Consider the following 18354-nt stretch of genomic DNA (forward strand, 5'->3'; position numbering starts at 1 on the left):
GGTGGTAGGAAACCATGCAGCATTCATGAATACCGCATGTTTCACCACTCTGCTCAATTCTGAATTTCATACCTGAAACTTTTCAATTCCACATTCTTTTTTGTGGAGTTAGACACCCCCACACAAAATCTTTAACAGATGCGATATTTCTGCTGGCCGCAATGCGGCATACAATAATATGGCATTAACCCATGGAGTGCTATGAGACTCCAAAATGGGAAATACCCGAGCCACCGTGACTAAGAATCATGTGGACCCTTCAAGTTACCACATGCTTACCACCACATGGGTAACACAGTTTGGTAATCAGACCCAAAGTTTGAAATTCTACAGGCCTGCTGTGTGTGGAGGGCATTTCACGATTTGGTAGAGATACATTGCTGTCATGTGCTCTATGAAGTCTGATTTCCATTTATTGGGACCGGCATGCAGCGCGAGACTGTGTAGCAGCAAACGAAAGCTGTATCACCCCATGTCGGGTGGCTGTGCCTTACCCAATGATACAGCCATCACAATTCACTCCAAATGATATCTAACCTCTAATTTGCTTATTCTTTCAAGTAAGCACCATTCGGGGATGTACCCTTCCGCTAGGTCTTTATGTGTTATTGCCATGTGTTTATTCCGTCATGAAGCATGACGGAAGAATAAACGAAATATACACATTTCAAACAAACTAGTTAAACAACCAAACTAGTTAAACAACCAAAGTCACAGGTAGTGAATAAGCAAAGTAGACTGGTAAATGTAAACCAATTCAGACAACATGATTAGTTGAGGAGTGGACTTGTGGCAGCTGTGGAACACCTTATTACCCTACAGAGGTGCCAATAATGATAAAATTCAGCTTCAGGAAGACGCTTGGTTAATCATCTTTACATCTTTATTTCATTTAATCACTCTACCATATTCGTTTATTTCATTTACTTTGCAGAACTTGTTTTTCCATTGATTCATTATTAATTTAATTTTTTGTTTTTATTATTTATCATATTGAGTTCGTTTGTATGTGATTTTTGCTATTTTCAGTTCTTTGTAAGGTTGTACATCAATATGGCTGGAAGCATAGGGTACCCCAATCCTTTTCCTTAATAGCTAAGTGGAAGACATGGAAGGAGTTACACCAGCGTTGATCACAATGTATACAGTTTGACCTTAAATGACTGTTGGCTGTTGTTTTGTAATGTGGGCGTCCCCCTAATGTTGGCTAACTCAAGAGATTAACATCCACAACATTCACATTTATGAAAGTACATCTTGAACTGTTGAAAAAAAGCTGTTATCTTAATCTTGAAGGATATGATATGATATGACATTTATAACGGGCCTATACAAGGCGCGACGAGGCGAGGGAGGGGGAACAGAGGGAAGACAGACAATGATCTTACTAGGCCAGGTGTCATTCAGATTGCGCAAGTGCAAGGGAAGGGGGAAAAAAGAAAAGTGCGGGGGAGGGGAAAGTGCAGTACATGGGATAAGAAATAATAACATAAAATAAATAAAGAACGGCCAGCTGGTTGCAAGTGCAGGGTGAGTGCAGACATAAGTGCTGGTTTGGGGACTGTAGGGATACAGAAAACAGTCCCCAGGTGCAGGAGTTGCCAGGGAGGCAGCGCAAGCGTGCAACTGACAGGGCTTGGGCTCGAGATCAGATGGGTGGCCAGGTAACCCGTGCAGTCTCATTATCAGCCAGGACTTCAGCAGGGGAGAGGGGGAGCGAAAGCAGAAGCAAAGAGGAAGGTTTTTAGGTGCTTCCAGAACCGAAGATGGTTCTCCTCAGGGAGGCGGGGAGGCTATTCCAGGGGGAGGCCCCAGCTGAAGAGAGAGATCTACCACCAACTTGTTGCTTGGAGAAGCGACTGACCCTGAGGGAGTTGGAGGCGGATGAGCACAGAGTTCGAGGGGGATGATATTGAGGAAGATAGAGTTGAAGGTATTGAGGCCCCAGGCCCCAGAAGGCCTTGTGGACGATGCAGAGGATTTTGAACTTAATCCTCGCAGCCACTGGGAGCCAGTGCAGAGATTTCAGTCCTGGAGAGATACGATCCCTGGACTAGAGGCCAAGGACAAGTCTCGCAGTCCTGTTCTGGATGAGTTGCAGAGGGCGTAGAGTAGAAGCAGGCAGATTTAGAAAGAGGCTGTTGCAATACTCCAGCATGCAGAGAACCAGAGCTCTGGGGACAGTGAGCTTCTGGGGGAAGGAGGGGAAAGGAAGAATACTTCTGAGGAGGTGCAGCTGGTAGTGTGACTTCTTAGAGACGTCAGAGATGTGAGGGGAGAAAGAGAGTGTGGAGTCGAAGATGACCCCTAGGTTTTTTAGCCTTGTAGGTGTGAGCGGGAAGAGGATCAAGAGCGGCAGGCCAGAGAGCTACAGGACAGGAGGGAGCGGGTGTGCCGATGAGCAGAATCTCAGTCTTACTGGCATTAAGGCAGAGGTCATTGGCGGCACACCACTCCTGGATAGCAGACAGTCAGAGATGAGGGATGGGGAAGTGGTGGCCGAAGGTAGCCTGAAAGTGAGCTGGGTGTCATCCGCATAGCACTGAAAGTTGGGGCAGAGAGTGGCAAAGCGGTGGGGAAGAAGTGCCAGGTATTGGTTGAACAGCCAGGGAGAGAGGTTAGACCCCTGGGGGACACCACAGGTAGAGAAAAAGATAGCAGAGAGGAAGGACCCAAGTTGGACATGGGAGGGTCGGTCAGAGAGGAAGGAATTCAGCCACGCCAGGGCCTGACCGGTGATACATAGGTTATCACAGAGACACTTTAGCAGGATGGCATGGTTGACAGTGTCAAAGGCAGAAGAGAGATCAAGCAAGATGAGGACACAAGGGGTGTTAGAGTCAAGGTTTGAGAGCAGGTCTTCACGTATTTTCTATCTTAACATTAAAAGTTCTGACTTTATTTTTGAAGTGTTGTCACCTTATTAATTTTTAACTGATTCCTTACAATGTAGCACAATCACATTTTTTGCAAACAAGTTTTCTCATGTTCAATGGGTGGGCATCTTGTGGCTGCATAGTCTCTGAACCACATGCATGTAACGTTTCATTGTAATGGCCACCACACCTTATTTTATGAAAATATATCTACAGATATACTTACCTATTTTTTGCAATAGTAAAATGATTGTTAACTTGATTGTTAACTTACTCCAAATGTTTATGATACTCATCTCTCAGGAGGGTCCCTCCACATATAGTAATTGTTTATTGGGATTTTTGGGCTACTGTTTGCAAATTCTGTGTACAGTCAAACAATTCCAGAAGTAAAGAATTGACATAGATAGATTTGTAATATATCAATTCTTGCACAAAAGATAGTCTGAATGACTTTGTAGAATGCCACGACGTGTATTCAAAACAGTACATGAATAATTGTCATCAAATACAACCACTACTCTGCCCTCTCTCCTTATGTCTTTGTTTTTAAGATGATTTTGAAACAACGAGGACACAATTTGGCTAAGATTATGATTCTAATGCCGAAGTTTAAATATCTAATAACCTGGTGTCTGTTATGCATGTTAGTTATTGAGTTTTCTAACTACCCGGTTTCTGTAAAACATGTTAGCAGGCACTGAGCCTCAGAGTCTAGGTTGTCTAGAAATGCTTTTTCCATAAAGTAGGCATTGAATTACCCGACCTGGAAGGATGGGACGAATTCAGGGTTATTTGATTATCCAAGTCCCTCCATTTCAATATAGCAGTGTCATTGTTTTGATTTCCGGCTATCAACCTCTGAAATGTTAAGGAGAGGGTTGCTTATTCGCAAATGGGGTATTGAGGTGGGTTGGTACGCAGGCTCAGGTGAGTTCTCTGGACGTCTGCCAATAAACATCTTGTGTTTGGGAGTATGATGTTTGAGGAGGTTTATCTGATTTTGGTTTTCTCATTCCATGGCCCTAATTTACACCAGATTCAGGGGTATGTATGTATATATGCATGTATTGGGTTTTATACAGCTCAATCATAGATCAAAAGCAACGTATTGATGTACAGCATAGGCATAGTATAATACAAACAATAGTAGGGGAACAATTAATAAACTAGAATATTAAGGGAACAGATATGAAGTGTATAGAGAGAGGGAAAGCAGAGGATCACTGATGAGATACACATTGAGAGAGAAAAGCAGACTCACTGTGGATCGGGGCGGTTTAGCAGATGTGTTTCATTGAAACTATATTTCTGCAGGCTTCTGGTGATATGACCTTCTTATTTTGTGATGTTAATTCCCTGTGTCTCAATCAGCAGGTTATTCTAAAAGACGAAGCAGATGTGTTCCCTTTCAATCCCCCAGAACACCTCAAAGTATCCAAATCGTGAAGCAACTGCTCCCTTTTTCTCATGTCGGAAGCAGCTGCTCCCCCGATTGCAGTGCGGTTTGACATGTGGGCGCTTGTGTGGCGAGCCCCCTCCCCCAAGCACCTGAGCTCCCTGAGCTTTCTTGGCCTCTCTGCTTCCAGCGGACCAGGCAGATCAGCAGCGGGTACCATTTTCCTGATGGATGGTGGCTGTTTTCTGCTGTTGGTTGGTCACTAGTGGCTGGTATGCGTGCTTAGGTGAGACGTGGAGGGGGACAGTGCACAATTTCGGTTTGCGCTGCTTTATTTTCCACTGCTTTGGTTTCTGCCCTTGCCGCTTTTTGCCTCTCTTGCCTGCCAGTGCCTGCTCCGGTGCCAGGCGGAAGGGTCTGGAGGATAGAGGGTTTCACTCGGAGTGGCTCGATGTGGCTGGTGAGGACAGTTTTAATCTACATAGCAGAAACTCTAAAAACACTAAAACACCAATTCCAGCCCTTAGTACTGATTAGTGCACTAATAATCCCTGGTATGTGCAGTGAGCGCATAGATGCACCCGACAGCTGAAAGTGGGACTCTGGCACCATCCCTAGCTGCACGCCATTGTTAGGGATTGTCGGTGGGCCCATATGTGTGTCTAGGGGAGCTGGTGCAGGGTGTTTTGGAGAGTGTTAGAGAGCGCTTTGTTGCTTCACACCTTCTTCAAGTTTTAACTTGTAAACTGCAGCCACCTGTTGATAGTGTTTTGGATACTGAGTAACTGCTGTGGATTGAGCAACCCTGCTGAGGAAGCTATTTTTTATCTGCTCTCTCCTGATTTTTGATAGATGGCCCCTAAAACCAGCCCTTCTCGGTGAAACAAGTTGAGAGAAATGTGAGGGGGTGGGGGAATGCACAAACCAGCTTCAGCCACCTCTACAATTGAGCGCTGCAGCTCATCTCATATTACCCAATCCACCATCAGATGGGCCCTTAGAAGCCAACAACCCCTAAGTCAACATGTGATGCTGCCTCTTAACCTCCCAGGGTTGAGAAATGGCAGAATTGATGCTGAGCCCACCACCCCTTGTGGTGGTTTCTCTCCTGTTTTTGATGCTGCGAATCAGTTCTTTTTTCGAGGGCTAGCAACAAGTCCTTTATTTATTTATTTAATAGTTTTTTAATAACAATGCCTAATACCATACCTGAGTTCGGTTTCTAAGCCCAGATCCGGGATTCAAACCTCTGTTGCTCTGCGTTGTCTGGTTACATGTGATAATAACGAATCCAATAATAATGAATTCCCAAATAACGACTTAATTTTTTGTTGTTTTTGGGGGGCGTTGCCCCGCCGAGGCCCCTCTTTATTTTCCTAATACATTTCCCCCACTCTCAAAACCACTATCCCCTATACCCAACCCCTTTTTTGTTTTTTTCAGAATTCGTTATTTTGGAATTTGTGTTTTTTAATGTTTGTTATAATGGTATCCGTTATTTTGGTATTTGTGATAATCACTGCATACCGCGTGGTCTTGCTTCCAAGACCAGTGCATTGCGCCTGTGCTATCCTCCATTCACTGTTGCTTTAGGTGTTTTGGGAGCTCCTTCATCAATGGACCAGAGTGGTGTCTTCGTCAACCCTGCTGTATCCCCTATTGATGTCTTTACTGCTCCTATATCCCCTCTATGCAACCTCTCCTCCTCTGACAAAACAGTAATTGAGGCCATGGAACATTCCACTGATCGCCTCTATAAGGAGAATTGCCTACCATCTATAGAAGCCGGGCGGATCTGTGGCTCTGGCAATATTTTTAGTAAGGACTTGGAAGCGGTTATCGAGGGAAGTGAAAGAAACATGGCCAGTGACCCTGAATTTTACGGGAGTGCGACGGGTGGCCCGCCTCATTAGAACTGCTTTACAGACAGCCTCCCATGTCCTTTTCAAAGCTGTACTGGAAATAAGTACGATTATTACGGACCTGCTAGGTGCCTTACTACCAATCTCCATTTCTTTATTGTCAGGGGTCTACACCAGCCTCTGACCCTCCCCCTCCCCCAGCTCCAGAATGCTTCGGCAACTTCAGATACCTGCAATGAGGCCTCCCTCTTTCACTCCCAAGGATCCCTAATGTGTTCAGAGGCACATGTCTGTCTCACGAGGAGTTGGCCATTCTTTGAGCTTCCGACAGGTCGCCGAAGCCCATGAAGGGATAAGTCAGGAAGGGTTACGACAAGATGGTGAGGAGTCTGCATAGTCTAACCAGAATAACGTACAAACCCAGCAGCTAAATTCTTCCTTACTTTCACACTCATCTGAGGGCTCCGTAAAAATGCAGCAAGTGGAAGTTTGGTTCAGATGTTTGATGTCTACCTTGTCATCCATTAAAGATGAAATATCTAACCTATGTATTTCTTATGCACGAAATGAGCAACTAAACGAGTTGCCTCTTGATAAGTGTCTGCATGTTATTACCCATATGGTTGAAGGCAGATTCTGCTCTTTGCCGAGGCCAAAAATATCTGATGTCGATCGCCAAACAGAGAAAAGTGAGGACCCTATTTGCTGCGATAATCCACAAATCTCCAAGGAAGAGTGTTTTTTCCATGGGGGGGACAATAGTCAAGTACTCTCAAATTAAATTATTGATCAACAGTCATCCGATTACCGGTGAAGCCCACAAAGCCTGTAGTAAGCGACTCAAGGGATAGGAAGTTGTTGGCTACAAGTACATTCAATTAGGCCTCTGACAGCCTCCCTGCCAATAACAGGTTGGTCAACGCTGGCCTACCTTATAAGCCACATGAGGCCACAAAAACCTCTTGTACAGTTAACCTCTGTCCATCAGTAATGAGGAATGAGGAGAGGACAGCTGACATCGAACCTGATCGGCCAGACATTTTAGCCCCCTGGAGAAAACATAACATTATCACTTGTTTTAAAGGTCTCTTCTATGGGAATAAGAACTCATATAAGAGAACTCTAATCAAGGCTTTGAGTGAAATGTTGTGTATGCCTGATATATATTTTAAAGTTTTTATAGTGACATGGATTTTATCAAATTGTATGTTTTGTGGTCATGCAATGTACATTTTAGTCTTTCCAACTGATATTTTCATACCTGTGTGTTAAACTGCACAACTGCCCACTCAAACAGAGAAATCGAAGTGTAGCAAGATTCCAAACACTCTATCTGTAATCTTCATGATATCTGGAACTCACCCTTTTTAACACTTGCTGAAGTGACTCCAAATAAGAGTGAGGAGAGGCAAAGTAACTATGCACTTCAGCACCCCCTGATTATCGATCTTACAAAGTCGGAACTAGAGAGCAAGCTCAGCAAAGTGTCAGTGTTGAGTCAGGGTGGGCCGTCTAAGTGTGCTACTGAAGTGGTTTACAGCTGCCTATCACATGTTCCACAACTGGGACTCTGAGTGGGGTCAACATGGAGTATAAATACTCTGGGATGGCTGCTTGCAAGCCAGTGCAGGGGGATTCCCAGAAAACCAATCTGGCCCGTTTGGCAAGTCCTCCTCCAGTTACCTTTATTTGACTCCCCCAGATACTGTACAACTTTTATCCTGGAATATAGCTGGCTTTAAGAGTAAGGGAGATAATTTAGGTTGGCAGCAATTTCTGAAAAGCTCGGAGCTCATCTGTCTCCAAGAGATATGGCTTCTGCAACCGGAAGAGATAAGCAAGTATAAAGTGTTTAGCTCCCTAGCAAGAAAGCCAACGAGGGGTAGGCCAAGTGGGGGTCTGTTGTCATATTTTAAAAACTCACTTCTAGGATCTAAAATTCTAGTTCAATCTCTATCACCTTATATCCTTACTGTAAAATGGGAGGTTCATCCACAAAATATCCTTGTAATTATTAACATTTGTTTGAGGCCCTCAGAGGAAGCTATTGGTGCCCTACTAACTCATCTTGAAGAACTAGAAAAGACGATGTTGCTCTGTACTGCGCATCAAGTGTATATAGTGCTAGTCGGTGATTTTAATACTCAGTTTGAAATCACTGAAGAATATAGGTTCCTATACAGGCACTGCAATGAGTTGTGGGGGATTCCCCACTCTCATAGCCGACCCTGCATACATAGGACAGCTTTCGTCAACAGACTCATTCGAGAAATTATGACAAGGGGGTATGGGGCCTGCAATGATAGGCTCTGTTGTGATATCCGCCCAAGACCTACATATATCTCAGGTAACTGCCAGACCCATATTAACTATATTTTACTACACGTAGAAAGTTGGAGGTTAGTGGTTGACTTTCAAGTTATTCAACGAATTGCGAGCGACCACAACCCCCTCCTGATATCATTTGCCATCACCGAGATTCCCGCATACGCTTCGAAGGATGAGCCTGGAGATACGTTCGGAAAGTTAAATACCCAAGCAGGTAGGAGGCGAATCCCTTGGAGGTTTTTGGTAGAAAACAATCATATCAGTAGTGTCTACACACTATTGGTGCCACTCCTTGAATCTTTTGCTGAAGGGGATGGTTTCCTCCCTAGACATTTCTGGCAGCAGTTGGTCTGCTTGCTGAATCCCATTTTAAGTAAGCCGGGTAAAAAGAGGTCTGGGAATATGTCATTTCAAGCAAGTAGGAACTATTGTCTAATGTAAAAAGAAATGGATGGAGTTCCAATTACCAGTTAGAAAGAAAAATCATTCGAGTTTTTGGAAGCTGGTCTCCGTGCATAATAAGCGGCCGTCCAAATTGGTTACACCGAATCTCCCAGAGGGCATTTGGTGTTCACATTTCAGAAAACTCTATCAGGATTCTGGTGCCCAGCCATTGACTTTCACTGAACCCAGGGAATGGGAGGCTCTGATGTAACATTACACTTTGGACATCTCCTTAGAGGAGGCGAAGGAAGCAGTTTCTTCACTAAAAAGGGGCAAAGCGTCAGGGTCAGATTCAATACCTGTAGAGCTGTTCAGCACGGAAGTAGGAGTATAGGGCCCTGTTTTACTGCATGTATTTTCAAATACTATGAGCCCCAACCCAGTACCCGAGTCATGGTGTGGTGGTATTATAATCCCTGTATTTACAAAAAGGGAGTAAAGACGATGCTCAAAACTATAGACCTATTTCGTTAATTGATGTCGCTTCAAACATTTATGGGCACATTATTTTAAATTGGTTGGAGGATTGGATGGATGTCATCCAACAAGGTACTCTCAGATCTGCAGACAGGCTTCCGTCCAAGTATTGGTCCAGTGGATCAGATATGTAGGCTGTTCCTAATTTGTGATAAACATATGAGACTTAGACACCGAAACCTCTTTTTGGTTTTTGTTGATCTGCAAGCAGCCTTTCATTCAATCCCCAAATCAGGGCTGTAGGAGTATCTATTTCATCTGGGGGTCCCTGTTAACCTCTTAGAAGCAATCCGTGGCACTTATAGAGAATCCTTTTTGGACGTCCTTGCACAAGACGTGGTTCGAACATTACCATGGGTTAAATATGTCTCCAGCTTAATTAGAAAACTTGGTTCCCCCCAATGTCTGCTTCTAATTTTCAAGATCATATGACAATGAGAGACTGCATTAAGCAAACGTAGAAGGATTGGCACTACAGAGCAAAAATCCTGGAGATTGGTCGGATAGGCATTAAAGCAAAATACTTTGAGCTGAAACAATCTTTGGGCCAAGAAAAATACCTATCTTGCATCCCGATAAGGAGGCTTCTACCTTATATTTAAAAGCTAGATTAGGGATTCTCCCTCTTGGCAGCTCTTGGGGCAGAGTTGACTCACCTATGTGTACAGTTTAGTTTATAGGAGTGCTGTATAAGATCTTATTAACTTCCTGTTTCTACGTCGCCTGTACATGAGCCTGCACCTTAAGGGGTTTGTTCCTACATACAAAAACAAGTATAATTTGAAGGGTAAAGTTCTTGGTGTTCAATTTTCTTCCTCCCTTTCCATATCTTCCCAGATCAGCTCAGTGTGCCAGGCGAGCCATTTCCAGCTGAAGATTCTAAGAAAGGTGTTGCAGTTTATTCCCTGTCATCTTGGTGCCCCTGTGGTTGCAGCCTTAGTTCTTAGTCGTGTTGACTACTGCAACTCCCTGTACTTGGCACAACCAGCTAATCTGGTTCAACGCTTGCAAATCCTACAGAATTCCACTGTCCGGCTAGCCACTGGCATCCCTTTCAGGGACCACATCTCCCCTATTCTGCGTGCTCTTCATTGGCTCCCTGTGGCTAAGCGGGTGCATTTCATGTCTCTGTGTCGTGTAAACAGGGTCCTCCATACTGTGGGACCTTAGTACCTGCAGCATAGGTTCAGGCCTTATGTCCCGGGCCGCCCTTTGCGCTCTGGGGACAGGTTTTTCATTCCTGTCCCTGGATTTCGGTTAATCCATATTGGTGGCCGTTCATTTTCTGTAAGGGCAGTCAAGTTGTGTAATGCTCTGCCCACTGCACTTCTGTCCATGGTGGCCCACCTGCAATTTAGACGTGCTTTTAAAACTCTTCTCTTTTGATTTCCTGTGCCCGACTTTGGGTGCCTCGACAGTCTTGTAGCGCCAGGTTGCCTTTTGGTCTAAGTTGTGCTGTACCTCGGTACGAAACGGATACATAAACGGACGGTTAAAAGACGTCTTAAAATGTTTCTAAGCACTAAAAATAGTCTGTGCTTCAAACACAATCGTATTATCTAAAAAGTGCATGGCGTTTAAGAAAGAAATGTACTTTGCCATTGAACTGCTACATATGAACTGGTTCTTATTGTTTATATTGTTTTTTCAATCAAGTTTTATATGTTATATGTACTGGATGTGGTATCTTCTGGTTTTGTGGCAGATGCTGAAATAGAGTTACTACTACTACGCCTGCATTTTTTCATCTGTTTCTATGTAAATGTTTATTGGCTTTAAAAAAATAATGCTGAAATGATTTTTGTTTACTCTTGCTGGGATGCCATTCTTCTCATTATTTACCTGGATTTTCAATATATTTCCTTTGGCGATAATCAAGAGAATATATCCAACAAACAGAGAAGCACTACTTTTAAAGTGATTGTGGTCTTGAGATCCCTTTCCCTACAGCCCAACGCATAAAAGACATGTGTCACATTGCGTGACACACAAAAGACTATGGGCCTCATTACGACCCTGGTGCTCCCGTAATGAAGGGTGCCGGTACGGGACCGGCACCCTTCATTACAGGAGCGCCTATTACAAGGTTCCCTTTGCGGGACCCAGAACAGACGTCTGGTAAAACCAGACGTCCTTTCGAGGTCCCGCGAGGGGAAGAGGGAGCTAATAACGGGCCATTTGTAATGTGCCCGTTATTACCTCCCTCCCCATTCCCATTGAGCCCTATGGGGACTCAAATGGGGATGGGTTCCTGCAAGGAGGAATTACCGGGTCCTCCAATGTCAGAATGACCCGGTAATTCTATGACAAGACTGGAGGCGAGCATTATGCTTTATCTTCACTTTATTCTACTCTTCACAGCAGTTCAACAAACACAATAAAACTCTTGAAAAGTGTCCAACAACAAAACTTTTCTCTTAACACACTACAAAGTCCATGAGCCTCTAGAGTCCAAGATCCTTCAGTCAGCCACAACCCACTTCCTGTGCATGGGCTCCTCCTCTTCTTTTACTGCTCTTCAAGCAGATAAGTACCATATTTTTCCTCTCCGTGCGTCTGTGGGGATTGACGGAGAGAGTGGTTATTTGGACAGCTAATAGCTTTACCAGTACAGGGTTGTGCGCTAATAGGCGAGCAGAGGTTGTCACCAGAGTTTCTGCCTCTATAGGCAGTGTTCAGAGAGTACACGCGGGCTGCACGTCAGGCACTGTAGGAGTTTGGAGTTAGTGTACGGCGACCTCGTCGCAAGGTCCTACAGGTGAGTAGCGTTCCCGATGGGACGCAGTTGAGTAGGCTCGCGAGGCGGCGACCCCGTGTCGCATTACCGGCACATCGGGGGTGCGGCCGGCCTCGCGAGCGTCGCAGCGAGCTCATTGCTGCTCGCGCAACAGCCCCCTCCTTCGGGGGGAGGAGCCAGGACACGCGAGCGTGGGATGCGCCGATCGCAGCGAGAGCCCCCACCCGCGGGTGGGTGGAGCTACGCTCGGGAAGCCGAGCGAATAGCGCTCCCGCGAGCGAGCCCCCACCCGCGGGTGGGAGGAGCCAATCGCGAGTTCTGCCTCGCACGGAAGCCGATCGTCGCTTCGAAGCGGCAGTATTGAGGGAAAGGCTTCAAGAGGGAGAGATCACAGCTTTAGCTGTGAAACATTAAGCGATCCCTCAGTCGCAGCGCTTCAGAACAACAGCTGAGTGAGATCGGCTGGAGGAGAGGGGCAGTGAGAAGCCCTGTACACCGGAGGCTGCTGTGCAGCAGGAAAGACAGCGCATTGAAGCGAGGTGTCTCGCAGCTGGCCAGAAGGCAAAGGAGGTTGGTGCAGCCACAAAAAAGAAAAAAAAAAAAAAAGAATATTCTATAGCAGTGCATCTAAGGGAGCAGGGGCGTGCTAAAACACCTGTGGCAGGTATTTTGGGCACAGAGCACAACAGCATAATGTCGGAGTTCGAGTGGAGCGAGGAGGAACAGAATGAGGACCTAGCTGCCAGCTTTAAGAAAGTGCTGGGTACCTCCCTGGTAGATGCAGTGGCGGAAGGGGTCAGGCCCCTGCAGAAGAGACTGGAGACGTTGGAAGCGTTGCTATCCCAACCCAGTACAAGCACCAAGACCTGGAAGAGCACGCCCACAGAACCCTCAGAAGAGGGGAGTAAAGGGAGTAAGACAGCCCTTAAGAGAAAATTCTCTGACGACCCCCGGGGCTCTTTGGAAGGGGCAGAAGACAAGGCCCCAGAGGTGGTTGACGCGTTTGCGAAGTTGAAGGAGGCTTATATGCAGCGTCAAACAGTGCCACACCTCTTGACCCCATCTCCAGGGGAAGAAAACGCTGGAGAAGACCCAGGCTCGGAAGAAGAGCTGGTAGAGGATCGGACCTCGCAGGGAGACGAGGAAGTCGCAGAAGACGACTGGGCCGTCCCGAGCGGGGGAAAGAAGGTACGAAAAGAGAATTATCTCCTGGAGCCCCAGGACGATATGTTCGACCCAGACAGTATACGCAACCCAAGGTCCTCCGAATGGCAGCCATGTCCCCGGGTGACGCAATATATGGCAGCGAGATTGCGCAAGGCGCTAGATAAAGAAGTAAGACAGTGCCTTTGGGCTGAGTGTCCACGTCCGGACCTTCCAGGAAAGGTAGCTGAGGCCCCCGAACTCGACCCAAAGATGTTGACCTTTGTTTCGAAATCAGTCAAGGACCCTCGCAAGGGCATCGATAAAAAAGTTCTGGACCTGGCCGGTCCGCTGGCGAAGATTATGGACCTCGCAGAGAGGGCAAAGGATACCGGGGAAGAGGTGGACCCCGAGGCTCTCGCCGGCTGGGCCCAGAGGGCAGTCTGCCTTCTTGGGAATGCTAACTGCGCCATTGCATCAGAGCGGAGAAGAGGTCTCCTTCTGAAGATAGACTCTAAGCTTAGTGATTTGGCTTCATATGAAGCGGGAGAAGGAGCTCAGGGCCTCCTGTTTGGAGAGACATTTGGGAAGGAGATGGGGCGCTTTGTCGGAACGTATGCGTCATTAGAGAAGGCTCAGGCATCGATCCGCAGGATCTTCCCGAGTAGAGTTTTTGGCGGGACCGGCCGCTTCAGGGGTCGAGCAGCCGGTCGCGGCCCAGGGGGAAGAAGATCCCAAACATTCAGAGCCCAGTACTGGGAGAACAAGGGCCAAGACACCTTTTTCCCGTCCAGAGGGAGGTTCCCGAGAGGACGCAGATCCAGAGGATCAGGGCGAGGCCAAGGTTTTACACCAGGTGAGAGCGAAGGAGTATCCTCCCGTAGGGGGGGAGGACGCGCATGTTTTTGGAAAATTGGCACGCGCTTTCAAGCGATTCCTGGGTATTGCAGACCGTCAGAGGTTTGCTCCTAGATTTTGTAGAAAACCCAGTACAGTTCAGCAGACCCCAGAGGCAGAAGCTGGCGCAAGCATGCTTAGACAGCGAGTTAGCGCAATTAGTGCGCAAGCGAGCGATAGAGAAGTGCAAGTCAGCCCCAAGGTTTGTGAGCAACATGTTCCTGGTCCGCAGGAAGGAGAAGGTGCGACCAGTTATAAATCTCAAAGAGCTCAACGGATGGATTGTATACTGACATTTCAAGATGGAGGGTATCCATCAGCTAAGGGACTCCTTGAGAGAGGGAGACTGGTTGACGTGTCTCGACTTGAAGGACGCATACCTGACAATCCCAGTTCTCAAGGAGTACAGATCATTCCTAGCTTTTCACTGGCAGGGGCAGTTCTGGCAGTTCAAGACGATGCCATTTGGTCTTGCATCAGCTCCTTGGGCTTTCACGAAGCTGACGAAGCCAGTAGCGGCAGCAATCAGAGAGAAGGGAGTAAGGATGATCATTTACCTGGACGATCTGTTACTCTTAGAAGAGGATCGGGCGGTGCTGGTTTATCAGACACAGTGAGTGCAGGACCTTCTGGGATCACTAGGGTTTCTGGTGAATACAGAGAAGTCCGACACCACGCCAGCACAAAGGTTAGATTTCCTGGGGTTTGTGCTAGATACCAGGAAAACGACGCTAGAACTCCCACCTCGAAAGATAAAAGATATCAAGAGGGAGATCAGGGCATGCTTAGAGAAGCAGCAGGTATCACTCAGGACTTTGGCGCGGATAGTGGGGTTGCTGGCAGCATCTATCCAAGCCATATTTCCGGGCCCGTTGCATTACAGAGCGCTGCAGAGGTTGAAGATCAGACACCTCCAGCAGGGGTTGAAGTATCATCAGTCGGTACCCCTAGATCCGGAATCCATTACGGAACTAGAATGTTGGTTGAGGAATATGGACGCCTGGAATGGGCTAGCCATATTCGGAGACAGACCGGATCTGATCTTAGAATCAGATGCCAGCCGGAAGGGCTGGGGAGCCAGATGTGGTTCTTTACAGACCGGAGGCAAGTGGAGCGAAGAGGAACTTCGCCTTCATATAAATTGTCTGGAGCGCCTAGCGGGTTCGTTTGCGATCAAGGCATTCACGAGAGACAGAGTAAAATCTTGTGTCCTGTTGAAGATGGACAACATATCGGCTGTACGATATATCAACTACCTAGGGGGGACAAGGTCCAAGATGTTAGCGGAGCTAGCAAAGGATTTGTGGCACTTCTGCCTAGAATCGAAGACGTCAGTGACAGCAGAATATCTACCAGGCGCCCTGAATTCGGTGGCGGACTGGAACTCACGGTATCTGACGGACTCCAGCGACTGGAGGCTAGATCCAGTAGTCTTTCGAGAATTGAACGCGAGATGGGGCCCGGTGCACATAGACCTATTTGCCTCCCGGCTCAACGCTCAGACAGGGAATTACTTCAGCTGGAGGTTAGACCCAGGAGCACAAGGAACAGATGCCTTCCTGCAGGAGTGGTCCGGAGGCCCACACTACGCTTTCCCTCCCTTTGTAATGCTGAACAGAGTTCTAGCGAAATGTCGGAGGGAGAAGGCGGAGCTTGTGATAGTTGTGCCCGGGTGGAGGTCCCAGGTATGGTTCCCGACTCTCATGGAGTTAGTGACGGACATACCCAGGATCCTACCAGAAGGAGAGCGACTACTCACGGACCCAGTTGGGTCATCTCATCCTCTGAAAGTGAGAGGGACACTCCCATTAGTCGCGTGCAGAATATCAGGAGACGCTGGGCGCTGCCAGGAATTTCGAAGCAAGCTGCGGAGCTTATCGCTGAATCCTGGGCGCCATCCACTAGGAGGAGCTATGATGCAGCTTGGGCTAGGTGGTCCAGCTGGTGTAAGAACAGAGATGTTCATCCCATTTCAGCGCCTGTAGTAGAAATTTTGAACTTCTTAGCGCATTTGTTGCAGGACGGAAGAGCCTTCCGTACTATAGGGGTATACAGATCGGCCATTTCAGCAGGCCATTTGCCGATTGAAGGAGCGGCGGCAGGAGAACACCCTGCAGTAGTAAGGCTCATTAGAGGAGCAAAGTTTAAAGTGCCACCGGAGCCCAGATATAGCTCAACGTGGGACGTAGCGGTAGTGCTACGATTACTAGCGGATTGGCCATCAGATAGGTATCTCTCACTCAAGCAGCTATCAGGCAAGCTACCTATGCTATTGTGCTTGGTATCCTGCAAACGAGTGTCTGACGTGAGAGCGTTGGAGGTGTCCAGGAGGTCGTTCGAGCCGGAGGGAGTGACTTTCTCGATAGTGAAGAGAACTAAGACAGGGACCACCTCGGTACATTATCCCTATTTTCCGAGTAATGCGAAATGGTGCGTTGCACGTTGCATTATGGAATACGAGAGCAGGACGGCGGAATATAGAGCAGTAGGTACCACGCAGCTTCTGATAGCTCGTAGGGAGCCTTTTCACGCAGTAACTACTGCAACTATCGCGAGATGGGTCAAAGAGATTATGCAGGCTGCAGGAGTGAATGTGAGCATGTATGGAGCTCATTCTGTGAGAGGGGCAATGGCCTCGAAAGCCATAAGGGCCGGTGTATCTTTAAGGGAAATAATGTTAGCAGCAGACTGGTCGTGTGAACGCACGTTTAAAGAGTTTTATTTTAAACCAACAGAGAATGTAGCAGTTACGGTGTTGGGGAGTTTTGAACAAGCATAATGCTCGCCTCCAGTCTTGTCATAGAATGTAGATTACCCTTGCTAGCTGCGCAGGGAGTATTAATTCTATTAAAGACTAGGAGGCGAGCATTAAATTCCCACCCGAGTATTGTACTGTCGATTTACTTTTGTATTGCTCTTATGATAGTAAATACAACACGTAGACACCACCCTAAAGATTTTCTATTTGTTTTGATTCTTAGGGGAAGACCAGAAGAGTAACTGAAGACAAAGGAATCTAGAAGGCCGAGTTTTTCGGCAGTTGATTTATCAAGTTAATGAAGGCTTCGCGTCGTTAGCGAGGAACAGTTATGGAAGTTATATGGACATTCAGAGCAAGTAAAAGCAGAGGAGGAGCCCATGCACAGGAAGTGGGTTGTGGCTGACTGAAGGAGCTTGGACTGCAGAGGCTCATGGACTTTGTAGTGTGTTAAGAGAAAAGTTTTGTTGTTGGACACTTTTCAAGAGTTTTATTGTGTTTGTTGAACTGCTGTGAAGAGTAGAATAAAGTGAAGATGAAGCATAATGCTCACCTCCTAGTCTTTAATAGAATTAATACTCCCTGCGCAGCTAGCAGGGGTAATCTACATTCCTCATTGCAGGAACCCGGTATTAGAGCCTGGTATGGAGGCAGCCATGGTGCTAATAGCACCGTGGCTACCTCCTTACTCCTAGTGAGGCCCTATATGCTGTTGTGCAACGCACAGTCCATCAGGCTTCAGGGAAGAGGCCTGGAGTGGATGGAAAAGGCAGCAGGGCCAGTACAGGTAAGTGGTGGGGTTGTGGGAAGTGGGATGATGAGGCATGTTTCTAAGAACTTGGGCCTCAACGGAGAACCACTTTAAAACATACAACTTTATGTGCTCCCATTGAAGCTATAGGTCTAAGAGTTTCCAATGACCTGACCTTCTGAACAGGAATCTATAAGCACAACTTTCCAACTGCCCTTTTAAGTCCCCTCTTCTGCATCAGTGGTTCCCTCACTTGCTATATTATGCTCTGAGAGGAAGCATGGGTGTTTCCTTTTATTTCTACAGAAGATTCCAAACGTGCTAAATCATTGTGCAGCTTCTCCCACATTTTCCCTGCCTTTCCTGTCAAATTTGACTGGCTTTAGAAATGCACCATTGACATACATTTGGTTCTTTTCTTTCCAGGACTTCCCATGTCCAATTATTGGCACTTTGATCTTGAATACATTTTCATTGAAAATAAAAACCACTTTCTGTGATAATTTCATGGATTTAGGGAGATTCTTGTTTGCTCCCTTGCCTGGGTTCTAAGCATGATTTGTCCTCCAAACATCTGCTCCCCATGGCCCATTACTGTATTTTGTCTCTGTGAATCATACCTTGTTTGATTCTGGTTTGATCTTCCAGTCATTGTCAGATTAACGTTGCTCATGAACCTCCT

The 18354-nt window shown here is 46.7% G+C and overlaps 1 protein-coding gene across 1 annotated transcript in view; it reads left to right on the forward strand.

The window, feature by feature from the left end:
* Positions 1 to 18354, forward strand: part of TTC22 (tetratricopeptide repeat domain 22) — a 304817-nt gene that overhangs the window by 92194 nt on the left and 194269 nt on the right. The gene's annotated exons all lie outside the window — the stretch shown is intronic.

The sequence above is a fragment of the Ambystoma mexicanum genome, chromosome 1q (assembly GCF_040938575.1).
Source record: "Ambystoma mexicanum isolate Mex_15411 chromosome 1q, UKY_AmexF1_1, whole genome shotgun sequence".
NCBI lineage: Eukaryota > Metazoa > Chordata > Amphibia > Caudata > Ambystomatidae > Ambystoma > Ambystoma mexicanum.